The following is a 24,664-nucleotide window of genomic DNA, read 5'->3' on the forward strand; positions in this document are numbered from 1 at the left end:
AGTCTGAGCCACTTGCCTGACTTCACAGTTCTTTGGTTTTGATCCCTCTTCCTTCCTTGGATGAGACACTTGGCAGCAGTTGCCAGGCTTTTTTTTTTTTTAAGAGGAAGTTTTGCTCTCCTCGCCCAGGCTGGAGTGGAATGGCGCGATCTCGGAAATGGCGCGATCTCGGAAATGGCGCAATCTCGGCTCGGCTCACGGGAACCTCCCCGTCCCAGGTTCAAGCGATTCTCCTTTAGGGCCAATCAATTCTTCCCTCTGGCTCTCCTGCCCTTGGCCTCCCTCCCACAGAATCCACCCCAGCCTCTGAGACACCGTTCTTCAGTCTAGTAGAAAAGACACACCTGCTGCCCCAGGCATGTCCTGGCCCAAGAGCAGAACCCGTGTTTTTAAGAACTTGCCCTTGCCCCAAGATGCGGACAGTCCAGCCGAGGAAACAACATAAAACACACTCAGAGTAAATTTAACTAATGAGGCAGCAAATGAAAAGACTTAAGAGAATCACAGGCAGTAAGTACGAGAGGGGGCCAGAAGCAGGAGGGCTCATGAAGACTAAAGGTTTTTGGCGATTTCATCAGTAAAGTCAAACTTAAACTGGGTTTTAAATATGGATAGGATTGGCATAGGCAGCAAGGAGATGAAATGAACTGGGTTGGCCCTTCCAGAAGCTTCATGTGGAAGGCTGGAAGTGCACAGAAGTCTTCTTATGAGTCCTTCAGGGATAGCAGCTGTTAGCATCCTCTCCTATGGAGAGGAGCCCGCCCCTCCCTGCCCATCCCACCCCACCCCACCCCACCCCACTACCAGATAGGCTCAACCAAAGACAGCAGCCTGCTGAGGAATGCGTATGTACTGGATCTCAGTGGTGGTGGGCTTTTGCAGGGTTTCTTAAGGGCTCCCATATCTGCTCACTGCTGAAGTCTAGAAAGGCCTTAACCAGTGGAATGCGTGTCCCTGCCTAACTGAGACTCCTGGCTAGCAGCCTAGCTCTGGAGACCCCAGTCCTTTCCAGGAACCTGCAGGCGCCAAGCGAGATGTTGTCTAAACACTTGGCATTCCCGGCATCTCAGAATGCACCAGATTCCCAAGCAGCAAGTACAGCCAAAACACCACATTACACACACTATTGTGTCTTCCACAGCCATAATAAGCGTTGTTTGTGAAGCTGTCATTGAGTGTTTTTGTCTTTCCCTCCAACATTTTCTATGGTGAATATTAGCCTTCTCTTTGCGGCTTTATTTTATATCTGCATTGATTTGATACACTCTAAAGCATGACAGAAAATACAGCACAGTCCCAGACTCTCTGAGCCAAGGCAGCTGGATATGGGGAGACAGGGGACTGAGAAAGCAATCTCGAGGTCTACATGGAGCCAAATGCCCTGGATAGACCTTAAGAATGATGCTTCACGTATATAGATGGTGTTGAGTTTTCACTTGTCCTATTTATTTGGATTCTTGCTCTATTGCTTCAAGGAAGAAGAGAGCATTATCATCCTGATTTATCGTGTTGCAGCTCATGGCCCAGAGAGGCCAAGAGATTTGCTTAGTTCTGCACAGTCACTTAGTGGTAGAGCCAAGCCTAGATCCTAGGGTTGTTCATGTCTTAGCCCTGTACACTCTCCCCCAGACTTCATCAGGAGCCCAGGGAGGTAGAGCAAAAGTTAAAAAAAAAAAAAGTGAAAGAGGGGATACCTCCCATTTAGTTATGACCTTTTATTCCACAGAACAGTAATTTACTTTTGAGTGGATGATAGTTACACATTGTATCATCTAGGAAAATGTAAATGTCAACAATATATGCAAATAATAGAAAGGTGTTAACATGATGAAGGCAGAAAATTTCAGGAGAACGACTGGTGAGTATGGCACAAAAACTTTTCACTTATTCAAAACATCAGCTATTCTGTTATTCAAGACAGCTAGGGCATGATCAGAAGTAAATAGTAAGGCCCCCAATAATCCAGACTTTACGCTGCAAAACTCAGGTATGGAAGCTTATGCTGTTAAAAAAAATTCCTCTCATTTATTTCCTCTCAATAAATTGTTCTTATTTATTTACTGTTATGTTTACTGATTTATTCTTGCTTTGTGTACATTATTCATCATCTCGGTTATTTCAGTCCTTGTGCAAAATCAAGTTAAAAGTAAAAAAATCAGAAAGTGATGGGGCTAATACTAGATATATCTAAAAATAACAGACAATGAAGAATGTAGAAAATGAAAGAATCTGGTTTTTTAAGAAACCAAACAACTGGTAAACAACACAAAATACAGAAATCTGACAAAGCCCTGACATCCAATATAGAAATAATTATATTCAAGATGATGTCCCAAGTCTTTAAGAAAAGATTTAAAATGGTTGATATCCTACAAGATTTTTAAGAAAATGGGAGAGTATTAATTCATTTTGGAAAGATGATTGGCAGATTAGCTCAGATTAAAAATAGTTTGAGCTGTGTAAAGGGATAAAATCTGAAAATTTCTCTTAGCAGGAACTTCTAATTGTCCAAAAATGGGAATCTTTTAGAAGAGTCTTCAGAAGACTGGAACTGTAGCATAATCAGAATCACCTGGAAGACTCATTAAAATCATCTCATTTAATCTTTACAATAATCCTATGCTATTAATGTCCCCATATTCCAGAGGGCAAAACTAGATTTCAGGGGGGTTAACTAACCTGCCAAAGGTCACACATTAAAAATGGTTGATTCCACGAATGGGGGGTGCACTGAGGATTTGCATCTCTAACAAGTTTCTAGATGATGCTGATCCTACTTGTCCACAGAAGGCACTTGGAAAGCCACTGCTCTAGAGGCAAACCAGGGAAAGTAGCAATAACAGCAAGAAAAGGACCAATAAGAAATGTGAGAACATGTGAGTGGGAAAGGCCAAATTCTCTTTTATGACATTCCCAAAAGAACAAACACTCCCATGGGCCCCATGACTCTTAACTAGGAGCAAAGCTGCTAGGTTGAATGCAGAACCTGGTATATGGATGCAAAGCATTTCTTTCCCTATTCAAGCTTTGGACACAGAATCTTTAGAGAGGCTCGAGTAAATCTAACTCCCCTCTTCAATCTTCTCATTCAAGACTCTTCCTGGGAGAAAATGTCCCAGACCTCGGTAGGATATCAAGCTCCTTCTCCAGCATCAGGGACATGTTGCATAATTCCTCAGGCGAGCACTGCCAGCCAATGTTGTCACAGGCACAGCCCCGCAGGAGCCTATAAAATCCTGATACACAAAATGTGTTGACATTAGTAATCTCATAAAGATGGATTTGCCGTTTGCTCAAAAGCTTTCCATAAAGACTGTTTGTCAAAGACAGGAAGGTAAAAGCAGATGCTGAAGGGCTCTCCTTCAAGGTCCTCGTGGGGGACAGGGTGTACAGGGTCAAGGTCGGGGGACATGGCTCACCTTTCTCCTTCTTCCTCAGGTTCCTGAAGAGCATAGATCATGGGCTTACCTGATTAGGGGGCGGGGCTAATCCTCAAACATCCTGATTTGTCTCTAGTACAGAGCCTCGGCTGAGGACTACAGGCTAAGCAAATAGAAGTAGATGCTCTAAGAGCATTTACTGAACACTTACTGGATACCAGGGACAGCTGTAAGTGTTTCACATGCATCATCTACTTTAATTTTCATGCCAATCCTGTGCTACTACTGTCCATATGGGTGAAGTAACTTGCCCAGCCTCACGTATTCTAATTCTGTGGATTGAAACCTTGGCACCGTCTTGCCTCCAATGCAGAAATCTTGGGACTCATCTTTCCTTTCTGGCTATTCCTTCTCAGCCTCCTTTGCTGGATGCCTCTCATCTCCCTGATCTCTAAATCAAGGGTCAAAAAACGACCTGTCTGTAAACAGCCAGATGGTGGATTGTGTTGGCTTGGCCAACCATGTGTCTTTGTCACAACTACTCAGCTCTGCTGTTGTAGCTCAACAACAGCCACAGACGATAGATAAATGCAGATGAATCGTTCCCATTATACTTTATTTACAAAAAGAGATGAAAATCTGGCCACTGTCTGACAACTCCTGCTCTAAGTAATAGTTCCCCCTACCATCTGGGAAGGAAATCAATGCTTTGGCCTCTTACTAGCTACACTCAATTTCTTTATACTTCCATCCAGTCTAGAGCCTCTAAATAGCATGTGTATGCTAGTGATCCTCAAACCCATAACTTTAGCCTCGATTTTTGTCTAAATGCAAACCTTACTCATACCACTACCTATTTCATGTCTCTACTAGAGTATCTCCTAGACACTGAAATGCAAATCCAAAGCTGAACTCCTAATTTCCAACCCTTCCCCCAAAACTGCATCTCTCTCAGCCTTACCCATCTCAGCAAACAACAGCTGATCAATCCAGCTACTCAGGCTTTGACCACATGCTTGTTGTCACCCTGGCCCCTCCCTTTCTCTCCTACTGCAAATCCAATTATCAACAACCCTATTAAGCATAGCTTCAAAATATGCCCAGAATCAGACCTCCTCTGCCACTAACTTTATGGCCAAGCCACCTGGATTATGATGATAGTCTCCCTCAAACCTCCCTTGTCCCTAAATTTCTATCCTTCACACTCAGCCAGAGTGATAAGCCTTTAACATTATGAATCACAGCATATTCAGTCTGCTTCAATTTGTCCATGTCTCCATCTCACTCCCAGACCTTCTGTTCTCTGGCCCCTGAGAAGCTCAGATCTCGTCTCTACTCCCAGCCTTCCTCCCTCTGTCCCAGCCGCACAGGCCCCTTCCTGTACCTCCAACTCACCAAGCACATCCCCACTTCAGGGTCTTTGCATTGGCTGCCTGTGCCCATCTCCCCTGACAGCCTTTTGGCTCAGGCTGTAACGTCCTCAGGTATGAGCTTGAACACGGCTTCAACACCAAGGCCTTTCCTGAATGTCTCTGTACATTAATCACGCCCCTCCTTGTCCTTCTTATTTCTTCTTTTTCTCCATAGCATTTATTAACACTTGATAATGTATTTATTTATATACTTCCTTTTTGTCTGTCTTCCTCAAATAAGAAATCACCCCATGAGAACTAGGGCTCTGTGATGTTTAGCTCACTGCTGGAATCCCTGAAGTGAAAGCTGTGCCTGTTATGGAGTAGATACTGAACATTCTTTAAAGAAATAAACATAAACCACCAGGCGCGGTGGCTCACACCTGGAATCCCAGCACTTTGGGAGGCCAAGGTGGGCAGACCACGAGGTCAAGAGATGGAGACCATCCTGGCCAACATGGTGAAACCCCATCTCTACTAAAAACACAAAACATTAGCCAGGTATGGTGGTGCATGCTTGTAGTCCCAGCCACTCGGGAGGCTGAGACAGGAGAATGGCTTGAAACCAGAAAACGGAAGTTGCTGTGAGCTGGGATCATGCCACTGCACTCCAGCCTGGTGATAAAGCAAGACTCTGTCTCGAAATAATAAATAAATAAATAAACATAAACCAAAAACAAATACATCATACCATTGTCTCATGTAACTCTGCAACCATTCTTGCAAATTGGCTAATGAAGAAGCAGAGGTACAGAGGTAGAGTGACTTGCTGAAAGTTACACAAATGATGGATGATTTGAAGCTAGAACACCGTCTTTCTGATTAGAGGTTCTGTCAGCTTCTCACACAAGATGTAAAATTCATAAATTTCCTCCTATAATTGCTTCTAAGGAGAAGGAGGTTATGTTACAAAGTTATTTTTGTATTTCAGCAGATGACTCCCAAAGCAGTGCTTATCTATTTATCTCACCAGTGTCTGTTTACATCACAATGAGAGACCATGCCATCTGATACTGGGGGAGACATGACGGAGATGGAGGAGAGCTGGCTGAGAAAGAAGTGGAGATGGTGTGTGTTTGATGACCAAATCCTTCCTCTAGAACAATGATGTTCAGTCTTTGAGACGATGGTCTTTTTAGAACAGCCAAATACTTGGAGGATCATCACAGGAGAAGAGTCGCATTTTAGATCCACTGATGGAGAAAAGACTGATGACAAAAGCTGACATAAACTCAGCATGGCTCTTATATGAATTTCTGTTTGTTCAATCTCAACAGTCTCTACAAATATCTGGAAAACAATCACAGGCACACATAACGACAGCCAGCCCATATACAGGAGATGTCATCCACTTAGCTGAGAGGTGAGGTAGTTTAGTGATTAGGAGGTGGCTCTTTTTTTTGGGGGGGGGACGGAGTTTCGCTCTTGTTACCCAGGCTGGAGTGCAATGGCTTGATCTCGGCTCACCGCAACCTCCACCTCCTGGGTTCAAGCAGTTCTCCTGCCTCAGCCTCCTGAGTAGCTGGGATTACAGGCACATGCCACCAGGCCCAGCTAATTTTTTGTATTTTTAGTAGAGACGGGGTTTCACCATGTTGACCAGGATGGTCTCGATCTCTCAACCTCATGATCCACCCGCCTCGGCCTCCCAAAGTGCTGGGATTACAGGCTTGAGCCACCGCGCCCAGCTTGGAGGTGGCTCTTTTTAACCACGATCCCGCCTCCTAATAGAGACCCTAGACCACCTTCTTCGGCCCTTTGTGTTTCAGTTTCCTCTACCATAAAGGGGATCAACATGCTATCAGTGTTACTGGGTTACTGAATTGGAAAGGAAATTCATGAAAGTTCTTAGAACAGTGCCTGGAACATAATAAACACTCAATAAATAGTACTGTGGTCTTTGTGGCAGATAGTATGTTATATTTTGAAGAGTCCACAGTTCACCAGCAGTAATATTCCAGGCTCACAGAAGCCAAAACCCACAGCACAGGAAATACTGCCCTAGAGGGTGATTTTTCAACAAGCAGGGCAAGCTGGGGATGGAATCATGTGTTACTTTGGACACCCTGGAAGATCCTATTACCCACCGTGCTCATCATAGTCCAGGAAAGTTTCCAAGGCACTCTGCTAATTCAATGCATACGTATGCAGAATCAACTACTTCATTTCTAATTTCTGCAGACAGTGACTTCTACCACTATGCTCGTTAGGACCCAATTCTACTATAGCAAAACACTGGTAGTAGTTCCCTGGGGTTTCTTATAAAGAGATTTTATATCTACTTCTAAGCAATAAAAGCTGTATTAGCACATTTAATAAGTTGAGAGCTTAAGATTCTACTTCAGTGGGTACTGGCAATACTTTTTGGATTTTTTTGAGGTATTGAGGGTTTTTTCATTATAAACAAATTTTTTCATTATAAATACATAATCCTTATTTAAAGTTACAAAAATATTTTTAAAAAGAAAATAATCATCCATAGTTTTTCCTTCCCCTCCCCTCCAACTTTTAAAATTTTTATTTAAAATTTTTTTTAATTTTTTATTTATTTAAAAATTTTTTATTTTAAATGTTGGACAAGAGAGGGTAGGGAAAAACTATGGATGCTTTTTAAAAATTTCTTTTAAAAGGAATAAGTCCATGTAATAACTGGACAAATAAGTCCATGACATTTTCTTATTGTACCTAAAATTTAGGAAGAATAAGTCTTACTTCCATATTTAGGTTTGTCATTTTTCCAAGAGCACCATCACTCTGGACTTCTGTGAGAATTGATGTCCTAAGCTTTGCAGAGTCTGTTTGATGGTCCTGGGTAGGCCCCTGAGGTGTCAGGAAGGGAAAGTACATTGCCTGTGTGAATGTTAGTATCCCAGAGGCCCTAACGAGAACCAGAGGGCACCTGGCAGGAGGGTCAGCAGCTGGAATCTCAGCAGCATTCCAACCAGTCCCATTTATAAAGGCAAAACAGGATGACACACACATGTATGTGTACTTCTGGGAATCTTCTAGTAAGAAGTATCATATGAAAGATATGATGGTTCTTTGCTCTGCAGAAAAGGACACAGTGTCCTGGATAACAAAGACCTTCTTTGCTTTGTATTTATTTCAATGCACTTACTTCCTACATCATGTATTGTATCATATGGATGGGTTATTGTCTTAGTCCATTTTGTGATTTTGTAACAGATTACCATAGGCTGGATAATTTATAATGAAAACGAATCAATTTCTCATAGTTCCAGATGCTAGGAAGTTCAATATCAAGGTGCTGGCATCTGACAAGGGCCTTCATGCTATGTCATCTCATGGCAGAGGCAGAAGGGCAAGTGACGGTGAGAGTGAGACATAGACGGGGCCAAGCTTGTTTTTATAACAACCCACTCATGAAATAATGACATTAATTTATTTACAACAATGGAGCTCTCATGGCCTAACCACCTCTTAAGGATCCCATCTCTTAATACTGTCACAACAGGCAATTACATTTTACATGAGTTTTGATGGGGACATTCAAACCACAGTAGTTATTCTCTTAATGATAACAATTTAGAAAGAGATGCCGCTGCTGCCCTTTTGGTAAAAGATAAAGAATCAACATGGCTGCTTCTCTCTCAGGGTAGCAACCTAAGCAGTAATGGAGGAAAAGAGCAGAGGTTGGAGAGGAGAGCACACCATCAAATTGCAGACATGCTTTTTAAGATGCAATGCAAGCTGACTGACAGCTGCTTAATACCTCCTAGGCTTCCTAGACTCCAGATCTCCAAAATCACGAAGTAGCTCTCTCTAGTTCTGCAGCTGCAGGAAACCATGAGCTCACCCACAAGCACTCTGAACTGTCTCCCACTGATAAGGACATGCTGGTTTTCTATATTCCAGCCTTACAGATAATGGACAGAACAACATGAAGCAGAATGGTGTGAAAATTAATAAATACCTTATGGAGGATAGATATGCCATCAAAGAAAGGTACAAACAGATATCAATAAAGAGAAGCTAATGCTAAGAACATTTAAGCCCTATCAGGGTTGGGCTTTGGATAAGCTGAACTAGGGTGTGAACAAAATACAAATTGCAACAGGTATGGGCACCTTCGGTGTTGATTCTTTCTTTATCTTCAGTTCCTCCTGCTCTACGGTAACCAGTAAACTATCATATGGGGTACAGGAGCTAGCCAATTATATATTCTCAGTGTATATATATACACATAAAATCACTGCAACCTTGGAGAGCAGAGGAAGGAATGTCCATAAATGCGTCCCTGTCTTCAGAGAAGAAAATGTATTCTCAAGCAGGAAAAATAACGAAAAGATATACAAGATGAAGAAATATTTTTATAAACCTGTAGAGAAGAAATGCTATGGTCTGCTTGTCCCCTAAAATCTGCGTGTTGAACATTAAACACCAATGTGATAAGTACTAAGAGGTGGGGCTTTGGTGATGTAATTAAACCATAAGGGTAGAACCCTCATGAGTAGCATTTGCAACCTTTAAAAAAGGTCAGCTATATGAGGACACAGTGTGCCTCCCCTTAGGAGGAAATAGCAACAAGCTGCCCTCCTGAAAGCAGAGAGCAGCCCTCACCAGACACAAAATGTGTCAGCACCTTGATCTTGGACTTCCCAGCCTCCAGACCTGTGAGAATTAAGTTTCCATTATGTATAAATTATTCAGGCTGTGGTTATTTTGTTCCAGCAGCGCAAATGGACTGAGATAAGACATTTAGAGCAAGACAAGTTAGATACAACAGTTAGTGTTAGATCGAATGGCTTATGCTAATTATTAACCTTGTGATCTTGGTCAAGTAGCTCTCTAAGCCTCAGTTTCTTTAACTTTAAAAATGGAGTGAGTTATATTCTAATTCACAGAATTAAATGAAAAAAAAATGTATGTAAGCTACCTTCTTTTATAGAGTACCTAGCATTTAGTAGATGGCTTACAAAGTGAGCCATGACTGTTGTGTTTGTCGAACAGTATGATGTGGCAGGAAGTATCATGGTAAGCAGTTGAGGATAAACAAACTTTTCCCCTTTTCAAGGACTAAGGATGTAAACATTCCAATATCTAGATCGGGCAACTCCAATCCAAGAGGGATGAAAAAAGTCCTTTGGGCCCCACAGTCCTGGCCTGGCCTCAAAAAAGAGTTACTACTTTTCTTTTGTACAATGATCAAAGCTACCAGAGTATGAATCATGTATACAAGTGAGGGATTCAATGAAGGACTCAGGCAGAAAGACACTATTTGAGATCATTTCCATAAACATCTCTACTAGTCACCTCTCCAATGAGTCTGTGGTGGGTGCTAAGGGGAGCTCAAGGGTGAATGAAACCTGACCTACCTTGAATTGAGACTAAACTCCTGTGTGTGCAGAATACTGAACTGAATGCCAACGGTGATGGAGCAAGGGAGGGAAAGGACACACAAGGTAGTTCTTCCACAAAAAGGAGCTCGCCCTTCAGTCAGAGATAAAGAGAGAATGCTTCTTGGGAGCCAACTAAAGAATAATTCAGATGGGAGCAGTGGGTCCACAATTACCGATGAGCCTGGTGTCAACTGAGGACAAGTGCTGAGCAGTGGTAAGAAAAGGGTAAGTTGAGGATAGTCATGAAAACTGGTGTGTAATGAGATTGACAGCCCCCGAATACAGGCCACTAAGTGTAGTTAGAGCAAGCAGGCAGGCATGAGTACATTTCAGCAGTTGTCAAAGTGTCTCCACCTCCTAACATTCATCAGTAGTACCAATGGCTCCCTTGCTCCTCCTCTGTGTCAGGAGCAACCCAGAAATTACAGATGAAATATTAAAGACTCATATAAAATGCAGCTGCCAATCCAACACGGGTATGGCAGTTAATAAAGGTAACAACTAGCATTCAAAGACCACTTACCATATGCCAGGTGTGCTTTTCAGCATCTTCAGCGGATTAACTCATTTAATCATCCCAAAAACCCTATGAGATACGTACTATTCTATTATTACTGTAATAATTATTACCATAATTTTTGACAAGTAAAAACAGGTATAGAGAGGTTAAGTGAGGAGCTGGGGTGACTTGAAATAACTTTTTGGCAAACGTGCAAGGCCCTGTTCACAATCCCTTCTCAGTAACTAGGATAGTTATTTTCCAGTGAGGATGTCAGGATAAGGTGCAGACGTTGGTGATGAGGCTTAATAAAACTAAGCTATTAGGTGAACTTTCATGCTCCTACCTCTGCCTTAGGAGCACTCTCTTCCAGCCAATTGAGACAATGGAGCACAGACTTGCACATGATTCTACGAAGCCATCACATTGACCCTGAAGGCAGTGATGAGACGGCCTCACTGCAAGTTTTCTCCTCATATAACCATGTGGCTCCAGCTTGCCTCCTCGCTCTTTGGCTCTACCTTTTATTTTATTTTTTTACCCCACTACCACTCCCAAATGTCTTAATCACACCTTGAAACTACCCTGTGGACCTCACTGTGGTCTTCAACGATGGCTAGCAGTTGAGTCTGAATTCAGACACAGCTTGGAAACAAAGGCTAGTGATTTTCATAGCACCAGTGAAGTGGAGAAGGCTGATCTTCACCCTAAGGGAGATATTAACTGAATCTATTTCATCAAAATCTATTTATTCAGTTCTGGTGACATGCTTGTTTAAACCGGCTCTAACTGAGCACTTTGCCATCAAGAAGCAGCCAACAATGATCTTTAAGGGACACACAAGGTATTTTTAAGTGAGTCTACACTTAGAGTCTACACTTAAATCTACACTTAGAGTCTATAGACTCACTTAAAAATACCTTGTGTGTGCCTTAAAGAATGTTTACATTCTATACTAGTTGAAGGTGTCCAGGTGCATATGTACGTGCCGTGAGAGCATGTGTCTGGGTACATGTAGGATCGTGGGCTAACAGTGACAATTGTGTTGCACTTGAATCCTGGTATGATCAAGCATGAGTCCCTAGAGTCCATCCAGGCACAGAATATCTAAACCCTCTCTAGCTCAAAGATTCTTTCTGAATCCTATAATAGGTTGACAGTTCTCCCGGCACTTGTAAAACCTCAGTTTCCAGGGCGGGCAGCCTTTTTTTTTTTTTCTGCAAGCCAAGTGGCACAATGAAAAACAAACACTACGGAAGCACTAGGAAAGAAGAGCCTCTGTAGATGCTTATTCTCAGGGGCTGAGATTCCCACGCCTCTGGCTTGGTGAAACAACCTCAGGTCCCTTTTCCTATGTACCCACTGGTTCATGTTCATTTCTGTGTCTATTCCCTCTGTGATCTGCATAGTCCCACAGCCAGCTTAAGTGAGGAAAAAATGCTAATTTAGTCACATTTCCAGCCCCCAAATGACTCAATTTAACATCTGACCTTAGATCAGAACAATATACTCAAGATGCTAACATCTTTTTGGTGTTCTCCAGGTCCAGGACTCTCCAAATTGGGTTTTCTGTTTCTCAGCATCATGGTATTACCTGAGCTAATCTCCACTCTCCAGGGGAACAGTTTTTGTTTGTGTTTTTGAATATTCCTGAAAGAGCGTTCAGGTGAAAAAGAAATAACAAGAAACAAACTAAAGACTCATCTCGAAGTGAACGAATCAGTACTTCCTACAGACAGATATTGACGCACTGGTCTCCTAACCAGTCCTCAATTACTCAGCATAGCTCTAGTGAAGGTTTGCACCGGTGAAGAACACTCCATCATAGTGACCCACCCTCAATTACACATAGCAAGAAATTTAATCAATCTTACCCATTCAGATGTCCCTAAAAAGCTTATCTGATTCTATTCTAACACTGCAGAACTTACCTTTTTATGTACTAAATAATTAATATAATTACATAGAATCCATGTGATACCTATGACAAAGTATATGTCCAGAACTCAGGATGCATCCACTTGGGAGCTTTAATGTGATTTAAAAGACAAAACCCACTATTTACCTGAACCATTTGTCGTATTTTGAAGCCACGGTAATTTATGAATATAGATTTTATGTGTATATATACATATGTATATATATATGCATACTACATTATACAGCTGACTTAGATGACTCGATCATTTTAAAAATATTCTTTATTTCCCTCTGAACCCATAATCAGCAGAGCACTCTTGTAAACCAAAACAAACCACGAATGCTGCTTGGAATACAAAATCAAATATAAGACAGCTAGGCCTCAGAGATCATATTGTAGTATTGTCACCAGAGAGTATTAAACCAGAAATCAGCAGAACTGGGCACTAGTCACAGTTTTACTATTATTTATCATTACAGTATGAGGTGAGTCATTTAATTTTTCTGACCCTCAGTTTCTGTATGCAACATTAAAGATTTTTAAAAGTTCACCTATGGGAGGCCGAGGTGGGCAGATCACATGAGATTGGGAGTTTGAGACCAGCCTGACCAACACGGAGAAACCCCATCTCTACTAAAAATACAAATTTAGCCAGGCGTGGTGATACACGCCTGTAATCCCAGCTACTCTGGAGGCTGAGGCAGAAGAATCACTTGAACCTGGGAGGCAGAGGTTGTGGTGAGCCAAGATCATGCCATTGCACTCCAGCTTGGGCAACAAAAGCAAGACTCCATCTCAAAAAGAAAATCACCTATAATTCCCATACACAGATGAAAACTACCATATTAACAATGGTCAATGCCTTTCAATCTTTTTTCTATGCAAATTTCTATCTATATTCATATCTTCATCTATACAAATACCCATATTAATAGCTAAAACTTTGGAATAGTACCAGATAAAAATGAGATTGGGTTCTAAGCTCTTTTCAGACCCTAAAAATTACAATATTCTGGGAATAATGAGGACCAAGAATTACACTACTGCTGGTGTAGGCAGCAAGGTTAAAAGATGTGTAGTAACTCCTACCAACTTAGAACACTTGGGAATTAGGCCTTCATGGATTACTGAATATTCAGACAGCTAGGAGTTCGTCAGCACAAGTGTGAGATAAAGCAGGCAGAAGAAATCAGGATGAAGAAGGTAAGTAGACCAGAGTCTTAGGGAGCTCTGGGGGTATTCTGCAAGTAAAGAATCACCACAAAGAAAAACTGTACAGCCTTAAAAGACAGGTAGAGATGCCAATCAAAACAGCCCAGATGGGTGGTCATAAATCATTCCCAGAATCAGCAAGAGTAAAGAGAACTGGAAAGCCAGGAAATCGTACACAATTAGTGGGGTTGGTTTGGCCTTTCTAGAGAGCAATTTGGAAACATCTATCATAAGCCTTGAAAACAAGGGTGTCTTTTGACCTGATAAGGGAAGTCACAAATTTTGCCTCAAGTTTTCACCCTTCCCTCAATGTGTGACCTTTGTCATGTAAACCTGCAGTACCTTCCAACTGTAGGTAAGACAGAATGTCCTGCCTCTTGACACTGGGCTTCATCACATGATTTGCTCTGTAATGTCAATAAATGTGATACAAATAGAGACTTAAAAAGCAGGTGTGAGAATAAGTTTGCCCATGCCTCTGCCAATGACATGAGAATAGGCTGGGGCTAGCCTGCTGGAGAATGAGAAACAGTGTAGAGTAATCAAATCCCCTGAGTCATCCCAGCACCAGCTACTCTAGATCAGCCAACAGTCAGCCAATCAATCCTCAAGCATGAAACCAGGCCCACCTAAGATCAGCAGAGCCATCCAGCAGATCCCAGCCATGTGAGCAATAATGTTTTATTGTTTTGTTTTGTAGCAATATTGTTCCAGTAGATAATTAATACTCCTATTCACTCCATATCTAATAATTCATCCAAAATAAATCATCATAGATACAAGTATCACAACATTGTTTATAATATGAGAAATATAGAAACAACTTACATGACAGGAAGAAAATTAGTTAATTATATTATGCTATCTCTGTACAACAAAACACCACCCAACCATTAAATATTATACAAAAGCATTTACTAGGATAAAAGTATATATTTAATATGTATGAAATTGATCACTGAATTACATATAGAATAATCTGACATTTGTTAATGTGAATATGCATAATTATGGAAAAAAGACCGAAGCACAAACACCAAAATAGTAACAGTAGTTTTCTCTGGGTAATGAGCTTATGGGAGATTTTTATATTCTTCATTTTGCTTATGTATCATTTTTACAATATATTTTTGCTGAAATGAAGGAAAAATTAAAATATATTTTAAGTATGCTGAAAATTAAGAAAAAAGCCCTCAGCAGACAAAACCACTAGTATTATTCATGAAAGGTGAAGGAAGAACTGAGATAGATAAATCAGGACCGATACTGATCAGAAGCCAACACCACAGAGATAGCTGAGCAGAGGAAGAGACAAATGCCAGGAGAAAGGTCTGATCAGGGCGAGAGCTGCTCTTTCACTTGCCTCTCTCTATTTCCTCCTTTTTAACTCAGAATCGGGAGAAAAAGGACAGCTGCATTATTAATGCATTAATTATGATAATATTCTGTGCACGACTAATACATGTCAAACCATCCTTATGCCAAATTGAAAACTGACATTTTTACTTCATGAATATTGCTCCATCAGTGACATTTATTGTACGTTTCCAATCTTGTAACAGTGAATGTCAGGTCAACTATCAAGCATTTGCTTTCCTTCCACTTTATTTCCTATTTTAAAGCAGTATGCTGTCACTGTTAATTGGGGTGCAAAGTCAGATTGCACTCGGAGAATTTGAGGCCTCTCACTTCTTGAACATCTTGGTTTGGTCCCTGGAAAACTATGCCATACCTGGGTTTTCTATCTATCCATATCTTCTTCTTTACCCTACCTAAACTTGAAATTATCACCATCACCCCAGCCTGTCCTATAACTATTTTTTGTTTTACTTTTCCTTTAGAGTACCTATTATCTAGAATATCATATATTTATTTATTTTGTAGATTACCTATGACTCTCCATTAGAATACAAACTCGAAGGAAATTTTGTTTTATCCACTGCTGTTTTCTAGCACCTAAAGTAATTCTAGGACACAGTCGGTGTTTGTTAAAATATTTATTGAATGAATGAACCACTTTCATGAATGGGCTTCTGGGAATCCCCAGAGATCAAGTGTTCTAGTGAAAAATTTTATCCCATTTAAACCATACAATGATTTCCTGAATCTCAATTTATTAATGACCTACAAATTGACTTTTTAAAAAAGCTGCATCATTCAGGTAGTTATTTTTGATCTCCCATTTTGCTCCTGAAAACCCTCAACTACATTCACTTTCCCCTCCATGCGTCTATTATATTACCATCCTATGATCACTTCTTGGCCATTGTATTAGTCCATTCTCATGTTGCCATGAAGAAATACCTGAGACTGAGCAATTTATGAATGTATAAAGAGAAGAGGTTCAATTGACTCACAGTTCCACATGGCTGAGGAAGCCTCAGGAAATTTACAATCATAGCAAAAGACACCTCTTCACAGTGTGGCAGGAGAGAGAATGAGTGCCAAGCAAAGGGGGAATCCCCTTATAAAACCATCAGATCTCATGAGCACTCACTCACTATCATGAAAACAGCATGGCAGAAACCACCACGATCGATTCAATTATCTCCACCTGGTCCCGCCCTTGACCAGTGGGAATTATTACAATTCAAGGAGAGATTTGGGTGGGGCCCCAAAGCCAAACCATATCATTCTGTTCCTGGAAACTCCCAAATCTCACCTTGAATTATAATAATTCTTATGCAGTTTGCCATTATTTTATGCTTAATCCTCACATTTCAAAACACAATCATGCCCTTTTCACTGTCCCTCAAAGTCTTAAGTCATTCCAGCATTAACTCAAAAGTCCAAGTCCAAAGTGTCATCTGACATAAGGCAAATCCCTTCTACCTATGACCCTGTAAAATCAAAAGCAAGTTAGTTACTTCCTAGATACAATGCAGGTACAGGCATTGGGTGGAATACACCTATTCCAAATGGGAGAAACTGGCCAAAGTGAACAGGCTATAGGCCCCATGCAAGTCCAAAATCCAGTGTGGCAGTCAAATCTTAAAGCTCCAAAATGATCTCATTTGACTCCATGCCTCACATCCAGGGCATGCTGATGCAAGAGGTGGGCTCACAGAGCCTTGGGCAACTCCACCTCTGTGGCTTTGAAGGGTACAGCCCCCCTTTGAGCTGCTTTCATGGGCTGGCATTGAGTGCCTACAGCTTTTCCAAGTACATGGCTTAAGCTGTTGATGAATCTGCCATTCTCGGTCTGGAAGAGAGTGATCCTGTTCTCACAGCTCCACTAGGCAGTGCTGTAGTGGGGACTCTGTGTGGGGGCTTCAACACCACATTTCCCTTCCACACTGGCCTAGCAGAAGTTCTCCATGGGGCTCCACTCCTGCAGCAAACTTCTGCCTGAACATCCAGGCATTTCGATCCATCCTCTAAAATCTAGGTGGAGGTTCCCAAACCTAAATTCTTGACTTCTGTGCACCCAAAGGCCCAACACCACATGTAAGCTGCCAAGGCTTAGGGCCTGCACCCTCTGAAGCAATGGCCTGTGCTCTACATTGGTTCCTTTTAGCCATAGCTAGGATGCAGAGCACCAAGTCCCAAGACTGCACAAAGCAGCAAGGAGCTTGGCCCACTCCATGAAACCATTTTTTCCTCCTTGGCCTTCAGGCCAGTAATGGGAGGGACTGCCATGAAGATCTCTGACATGCCTTGGAGACATTTTCACTATTGTCTTAGAGATTAACATTTGGTTTCTCATCACTTATGCACATTTCTGCAGCTGACTTGAATTTTTCCTCAGAAAATGGGTTTTTCTTTTCTATTACAATGACAGACTGCAAATTCCCCAAACTTTTATGCTCTGCTTACTTTAAAATATAAATTCCAGTTCCAAACTATATCTTTGTGAATACATATAACTGACTGCCTTTAAGAGCACCTAAGTCACCTCTTGAATGATTTGCTACTTAGAAATTTCTTCCACCAGATACCTTAAATCATCTCTCTCAAGGTCAAAGTTTCACAGATCTCTAGGACAGAGGTGAAATGCAAATTCAGTCTCTTTGCTAAAGCATAGCAAGAATTACTTTTATTCCAGTTACCAACAAGTTCCTCATCCCCATCTGAGACCACCTCAGCCTGGACTTCACTGTTTACATAACTATCAGCATTCTGGTCAAAGCCATTCAACGAGATTCTAGGAAGTTCCAAACTTTCCCACATCTACCTATCTTCTTCTGAGCCCTCCAACCTGTTCTGACCTCTGCCTGTTATTCAGTTCCAAAGTCACTTCCACATTTTTGGCTATCTTTATAGCAGAATCTCTCTCTCTGTGGTACCAATTTACTGTATTAGTCTGTTCTCATGCTGCTATGAAGAGGTATCTGAGACTGGGTAATTTATAAAGAAAAGTGGTTTAATTGACTCACAGTTCTGCATGACTGATGAGGCCTCAGGAAACTTACAATCATGGCAGAAGGCACCTCTTCACAGGGCAGCAGGAAAGAGAATGAATGCCAAGTGAAGGGGGAAGCCCCTTATAAAACCACTGGATCTTCTGAGAACTCACTCACTATCACAAGAACAGCATGGTGGAAACCAACCTCATTTTTTAATTATCTCCACCTAGTCCCACCCTTGACACATAGGGATTATTACAATTCCAGGTGAGATTTGGGTGGGGACACAGAGCCAAACTGTATCAGCCACCAATATTCAACTGCCGTGTTCCCTGGAAATTTTCACAAACCTCTATCCACAGAGTTTCTTTTTTTATCTTTTATCTTTTTTCTTTCTTTTTTTTCGTGTCATGTGATACTCAATCTACATAGTTCTTAAAGCATCCATTCATAATCTACTATGTGCTCATCACTGGACTAAGGGAAGAACAAAGAAGAAAAAGCCGAGTTTCTGAGATCAAAAATACAAAATATAATTGGAAGGAAAGAAAACTTTGGTGTGATGTTTTCTGAAAGTTCTGCTGTGATTTCAAACTTGCTATGTCCACAACTGAGCTTACTATATACACAATAAGCCTTCTTCCTTAGCTTTTTCTATGAAAATAACATGCATTCAATAATATTAATTATTTTAATAAAATCATGTCATTATTTAATGAATAACATTTTACTAATGATCACAGATTATAATCAGCAATCATACAAACAATAAATCATGTTTGTTTGTTTGTTTGTTTTTACCAATAAAGAAATCAGAAAGAAAATGAAAAGTATTTTATGTGCTGGAGAAATAAAGAATATGTGTGTGTGTGTGTGTGTGTGTGTGTGTGTGTGTGTGTGTGTGTAATGGCCCAAGACATTACATTTATGTTCAATGAATAAGCATAAAATAATGGCAAACTGCACAAGACAATTCATGACAAGCAGTTACTAAGCACCTAAGGTTAAAGGAATTACCTTTCAATCAGGAAGGGAGATGAAACTTAGGCTGGGCTACTGGGTGCCCAGTATTGTACTGAAAGTTACAGAAGACACAGAAAAATGAGACATTCCCTTATTGTTCACCCCAACCCACCATGCTCCCCATGAGGTATAGGAAGTCACATTGCATCATTTTCACTATTTCAAGAAATACCCTTCTCCCTGTCAAAAACAATCAGATTCTTAATTCTACATTTAGCTGACGTAAAGAACTTTCCTTTATGCTGAATGTCTTACATTTTACAGTTAAAATGTCTTTTTCTTTTACAATATGGTGGTGATAAGGTTGATGAAACATTTATTTAAAAAGCCATTCTTAGTTGACAATGCCATGTTGGTTACCATTATTAATTTTTAAATATTATTTTGAAACCTGTAAGTTAGACAATCTGTACTCTAGACCATACCTCCCACCACCACCAACAGTGGAATTATAACCATAGGAAAAGATTTCTACTGATGAGCTTAGGTATGAGTGTGGACATGCCTGTAACCAAGTTATGATATATTGAATTATTAATTGATAATAATTATCAATTATTGTCTCTCCAATATTAAATATTGTCTCTCCAATAATAATTAATTGGAGAGACAAATTAGGATAGTATCCAAGCAGCAAACATGCCCTCTAGAGAGATTAGAAGTCTCCACCATACAAGCTTGTCTAACTCACGGCCTGAGGACCACATGTGGGCCCAGGATAGCTTTGAACATGTTTGAACACAAATCAGAAACTTTCTTAAAACATTATGAGGTTATTTTGCAATTTTTTCTTTTAGCTCATCAGCTGTCGTTAGTGTTAGCATATTCTCTATGTGGCCTAAGCCAATTCTTCTTCTTCCACTGTGGTCCAGAGAAGCCAAAAGATTGGACACCCCTGAAACTATAGAGTGCTTCTGAATTGGTCTGATCCAAGAGGTTTGTTTTTAGATCTAGATCTGGAGGATAGCTCATTGTGGGCTCTGGAAACTGAAAACACTAGAGATGTCTCTGTGCAAAAAGCCATAGAGGTCCCTGGCATCTTGACACATTGAAGGTGGCCAAGCTGTCAAGGCTGGGCTACCCAGTGGCTGTGAGGCCAGCTACCTTTCATGTGTGTAGCTTTCTGGCATACAGAAGAGCAAGCAAGAGAGTGAGAGTGACAGCAAAGGAGAGACAGGGGAGATGGAGAAAGAGTGAACTTGCAACTGGAAAGGCAGAATGAGAGAAGGGATAAGAAAGAAATGCAGTCAGGCAGCTCAGCATCGTGTCAGTAGAAACCCAGATGTGAACTGTAATTACTTTTTCCCCCAACTCTGTTCATGTTTTACAAACCAGCACTGACACTTGAACAAAGAGCTTTGAAAAAGCAGGTAGGAACTAGGTATGTAAATAGCCAGTGTTCTGTGTTTACCCATAGCCTTTTTCAAAGAATGGAGAAGACAGAAGTGGCAGCTTCCCAATAAACACACTACAAGGAGCAAGTGTATATTTTCAGCAGAGTACACATTCGCTCAGCATAAGCAGCATTTAGTTGTGGACCCTTGAAATCACAGGGTTCAGAAGACAAAAACTCAGTGGGTTACTTGTAAGCAAGAGGAAATAAGGGAGAATGTTCACAAAAGGTAGCCAAGAACCTACGGTAGATTCCCTGTTCTAGCACTGACTCATTATATGGATCCATTTGGGTCCTTGAGGAATTTCAAACCAATATGTGGGTGCACTTCGTGTTGCGTGAATGTGTGTGTGTGTGTGTGTGTGTGTGTGTGTGTGTGTGTGTGTGTGTGTAGGTAAAATCACGTGAGATTTTTCCCTATAAATTTTCACACCTTTTTCAACACCAAAATAAAAATGCATTGTATTGTAAATACCCATGACTGTCTGACATCTACCAAGTGCTCAATGTTTGTTGAGTTGAACAGCCTTGAAATGGAGAAGATCATAGCCAAGCTGTACTGAAACACAATGTTATTCAAAAACCTTTAATCTTGTTTCCCCACCCAGATTCAAGGCATCCACCTTGCCAAGAAAATACATACTCATCCCCCAAGACAAAAGTAAAGCTATACTCAAAACCACAAATGTATTTTTGTCTTCTGAGTTCAAAGAGAAACTCAGGCTTCCAGTCATTAGACATAGCCAATTTCACTCCGTGAGGGTTTCTTCCTCTTTCTTTTCACCTCCATCATCACCTCCTCACTAGTCACCCTACCTTGAGTCACTCATCCTTTAATCCCTGCTCCAGACAGTGGTCAGTTATCTTTAAAATAAGTTATGATTATGTCACTTCCCTGCTCTAAAAACCACTATTCGTTCAGCATCATTGACTGGGTGAAATGCGAAGGGATTTGATGAGTGAGCCTGAGAATCATACATGGAAGATGAACAGAGAACAAAAATGCCAGAAGCTGCCAAGATAGTGAGGGAAACACCACAGGATAAGCCCAACTGGGACTCTCTGCTGCTGGGACTGCCCCCACAGGGCCCAGTGGGACTGCTGTCCCCACCCCTATCACCATCAGAGGGGATTCCTCCTCTCACCCACTGAGGCTGGCTTTCATGGCTCACAGAGCTTGAAGAAAGTGAGACTAGGCTTTAGGGGCTTCAGGCCTGGAATGAGGGCCCTGTCTCCCTTTTAGACTCATACTGGTAAACTTCCAAATGCAGAAAAGGGGCTCAACTACTGGGTGGCTTTAAAAAGTCACCAATGCAATCACTTAATCAAATTGTAAATTACACCTTGTCTGCCTGTCTCTCAGAACATGGTGAGCATGGCAAGGAACATTCGCCTCTGTTCCCTCACCTCAACTTAGCCCTTGACCAGATTGAGAAGACTGAGCGCCCCACTGTCTCCTTTCCCCAGGGTTCTATAAGATAGAATACTTCCTGGGTGCTGCTGGAGAACTGCTCGGCCACCCAGAATTGCATAAAGGGCTTCTCCTTAAGACTAGAACTTAGAACCAGAATTAACCTGCAGAAGTTCCTGCATTTCCCATCTGAGATTCAAGCTGAACCTGTAAAGCACGACAGCTCAAAAACACTCCAAACGCTGGGTGCGGTGCCTCATGCCTGTAATCCCAGCACTTTGGGAGGCTGAGGTGGGTGGATCATGAGGTCAAGAGATTGAGACCATCCTGGCCAACATGGTGAAACCCTATCTCTACTAAAAAAATACAAAAAAATTGGCTGGGCATGGTGGTGTGTGCCTGTAGTCCCAGCTACTCGGGAGGCTGAGGCAGGAGAATTGCTTGAACCCAGGAGGCAGAGGTTGCAGTAAGCCAAGATCGCACCACTGCACTCCAGCCTGACGCCTGGTGACAGAGCAAGACTCTGTCACAAAACAAACAAACAAACCAACAAAACAAACAAAAAACACTCCAAACAGGTTGACTTGGTCCATCTGGGCTTCTATAACTAAGTACCACAGACTAGGTGGCTTATAAATAATAGAAATTTATTTCTCACACTACTGGAGTCTGAAAGTCTAAGATTAGAGTGCCAGCATGGTCAACTTCTAGTGATAGCACGCTTCTGAACTGCAGACATCTCATTTCTCTTTGTATCCTCACATGGCAGAAAGAGGGTGAGGGAGCGCTCTGGTGTCCTTTTTCTCAGGGCATGGATCCCATTCTGAGGATCTCACCCTTGTGATCTAATTATCCCCCAAAGGCTCTATCTCCTAATATCATCACATTGGGGGTTAGGGCTTCCACATATGAATTTTGGGGAAACACAAACATTTGGTCCATTGCAAAACTATTTCATTGTATATAGCACCCATTGCCCCCATTCTCAAATGAGGGAACTTTCACATGTAGAAATGGCGAACAGGCCCTCATCCTCCAGGCCAGTGCCACTGTCAGTGTGGCCCTGGAGATCAACATCTCTTGAGCAAGTGTTAGAACTGGAAAGTTGCCGGGTGCATGCTTGTGGCTGCTCAGGAGGCTGAGGCAGGAGGCGCTTGAGTGCAGGAGTTTTGGGTTGCAGTGCACTAGGCCAATTGGGAATCTGCACTAAGTTCAGCATCAATGTGGTAACTTCCCGATCACCAGGTTGCCTACAGAAGGGTCAGAACTGCAAAGTTGGCAAGCCATGGTGGCTCCCGCCTATAATCCCAACACTTTGGGAGGCTGAGGTGGGTATATCACTTGAGGTCAGGAGTTTGAGACCAGCCTGGCCAGCACGGTGAAACCCTACCTCTACTAAAAATACAAATATTAGCCAGGTGTGATGGTGGGCACCTGTAGTCCCAACTACCTGAAGGCTAAAGCAGACTTGCTTGAACCTGGAAGGTGGAGGTGGCAGTGAGCCAAGATCGTGCCACTGCATTCCAGCCTGGGTTACAGAGGGAGACTCCATCTCAAACAAAACAAAACACCCTGCAGAGTCATAGGTCCCACCACACACCCTCTGAATCAGATTATTTGGGGGAAGAGCAAGCCATCTACCAGCATTTCTGGTAGAAGCTCTGCCAGTGTTTCTTATGCCCCAAAAGTTTGAGAACCACTACCCTAAAGCAGAGTCTCCAGATGTTGTGGTATGTTTTCCCTGGAGGGTATGACAAACTTGCCACATGGATGAACTTTAGAAAAAATATTTAGCTGTTAGGTATTCACCTCAATATGTAGTCAGTAAAAAACCTGGCTCACACGTTGAACCCAGGATTTCAAAGACATATTGCTTAAGAAGATGCCAAATCTACTTAAGTCAAACAAGAGAATTGGTGTAAAGAAAACCAATACTGTCATAGGGAGTTATGGTGAAAATAGTGAATCTGGTATATAAATTACTAAAGTCTGGGATATGCTGCATACCTCCAGTTCCAGCTATAAACTGGATATCTCAATCTGTTCAGGCGGTTACAACAAAATACATAAACTGGGTAGCTTATAAACAATAAAAATGTGTATCTGACAACTCTGGGGGCTTGGAAGTCCAAGATCAAGGTGCTGGCAGATTTGGCATCAGGAGAGGGGCTACCTCCTGGTTTCTAAAGGGTGGCTTTTAGTTCTGTCTTTCCATTGTAGAAGAAGTGAACAAGCTCTTTTGGGCCTATTTCATAGGAGCACTAATCCCAAAAGCCTCATGACTTACTAACCTCCCAAAAGGCCTTCCTCCTAACATTGTCACATTGGTAATCAGGTTTTAACATATAAATCTGAGGGAGGGACACAGACATTCAGCACTGAAGATAACAACATGAGCCTCACTTCTAACTGAGCTCCCCAACCGGCATCCACTCCTCTCTCTAAAACTCCCTCTAACTGATACCTACATTTAACCCGGAACCTCCGTCTGTGGCTTTCAACCCTAAATAAAATTGAGAACGAGAGGGATGTGTAGTTCTACCTTCTCTGATAGAACAGGAGCATGCAAATCCTGAATGAAAGGAATGAGTGAGGAGGAAACAGGATGAAAGTGGAAAGGGACTCAGGATTGGGAAGTTTTAGACAACAAAGACAGATTCCGCCGTCTCCTCCAGTTACAGGTCCCAGAGTCACTCACCATCATTCC

General features: G+C 41.7%; 1 protein-coding gene across 31 annotated transcripts in view; it reads right to left on the bottom strand.

The window, feature by feature from the left end:
- The window catches only part of NRXN3 (neurexin 3), a 1,684,741-nt gene that overhangs the window by 1,265,246 nt on the left and 394,831 nt on the right, over positions 1-24,664 (bottom strand). The gene's annotated exons all lie outside the window — the stretch shown is intronic.

This window comes from Saimiri boliviensis, chromosome 2 (assembly GCF_048565385.1).
Source record: "Saimiri boliviensis isolate mSaiBol1 chromosome 2, mSaiBol1.pri, whole genome shotgun sequence".
Taxonomy (NCBI): Eukaryota; Metazoa; Chordata; class Mammalia; order Primates; family Cebidae; genus Saimiri; species Saimiri boliviensis.